At 32.3% G+C, this 1,457-nt stretch overlaps 1 protein-coding gene across 1 annotated transcript in view; it reads left to right on the top strand.

Annotated features, from left to right (window-relative positions):
• The first annotated feature begins 534 nt into the window (after positions 1–534).
• Positions 535–1,457, top strand: part of SLC38A7 (solute carrier family 38 member 7) — a 25,435-nt gene continuing 24,512 nt past the window's right edge. The window contains exon 1 of the mRNA XM_067470949.1: positions 535–631. The gene's annotated coding sequence lies outside the window, so the exon portion shown is untranslated. The remainder of the gene's footprint in view (positions 632–1,457) is intronic.

The following is a 1,457-nucleotide window of genomic DNA, read 5'->3' as shown; positions in this document are numbered from 1 at the left end:
GGTGAGACAAAACTTTGATAATTTATCTGTCGATACGTAGCTGTAGTTTGGTTACAATAAACATACATTCGTCTAAAATTAATTTTCTTATTGGCCTATTCATTTTGACCCATTTTGGCCTATTCATTCATTATTATTATATATTATATTGTATGACTATTAGTATTATATTACAATATTTTATATGACTTAGTAATATTTTACCCTATTGTGATATATATTATTCTATGGCAGCAGGCCCTGGCTTGAAGTGGAGGATATATGGCATTAGGATCAGATGCAGACAGAAACTGGGTGAGGTCCCTGTCTACACTGCTCTGTAATCCAGTTCAGGGCAGATCACAATCTGGGTTTACCCCTGGGCAGTGTAGACAGGCCTCGAGGAAAGCAGGCCTGAGCCTTACCTGCGAGGATGGATCTGGGTTGCCTAGCAACGGGGAACAGGCCCAAGAGGGAGGAGCCTTCGCAAAGCAACACAAGGCAGGAAGAGAGAAAGAGAGAGAGAAGACTACACTTCCCGGCGTGCGCTGCGTGTGGGCGGGGCCTGCCCGGCGCCACGTGACCCTGTCCAGCTGCACAGGAGGAGGAGGAGGAAGGAGAGCAGAGGAGTGCAGACAAAGCCTGGAAGGAGGTCTCTATTGCTATTGCTATTTCTCTTATTATTATGTTTACTTATATCCTGCTTTATCTCTCCAGAAGGAGGCTCAGAGTGGCTGTGCATCTATTATTATTATATTATACTAATTATATTTAATCTCCATTAATTTTTTACTCAAAGTGGATATTTATCTATATTATTATTATTATTATTATTATTATATTTAATCCTGCTTCATTATTATTGCAATTATAGTATAATGATATTTATATCCTGCTTTATCTCTCCAGAAGGAGGCTCAGAGTGGATCTATGTCTCTATTATTATTATATTGTATTTAATCTCCATTATTTATTTACTCAAAGTGGATATTTATCTATATTATTATTATTATTATTATTATTATTATTATTATATTTAATCCTGCTTTATTATTATTGTAATTATAGTATAATGATATTTATATCCTGCTTTATCTCTCCAGAAGGAGGCTCAGAGTGGCTCTATGACTCTATTATTATTATATTATATTATATTTAATCTCCATTATTTATTTACTCAAAGTGGATATTTATCTATATTATTATTATTATTATTATTATATTTAATCCTGATTTATTATTATTGTAATTATAGTATAATTATCTTTATATCCTGCTTTATCTCTCCAGAAAGAGGTTCATAGTGTCTATGTATCTATCTATTATTATTATTATTATTATATTTAATCCTGCTTTATTATTGTAATTATAGTATAGTTATATTTATATCCTGCTTTATCTCCAGAAGGAAACTCAAAGCAGCTATGTATCTATTATTATTATTATTATTATTATTATTATTATTATTATTATATCCT

This window comes from Anolis sagrei, chromosome 8 (assembly GCF_037176765.1).
Source record: "Anolis sagrei isolate rAnoSag1 chromosome 8, rAnoSag1.mat, whole genome shotgun sequence".
NCBI classification, from domain to species: Eukaryota; Metazoa; Chordata; class Lepidosauria; order Squamata; family Dactyloidae; genus Anolis; species Anolis sagrei.
This window is presented reverse-complemented; position numbering and strand designations above follow the sequence as displayed.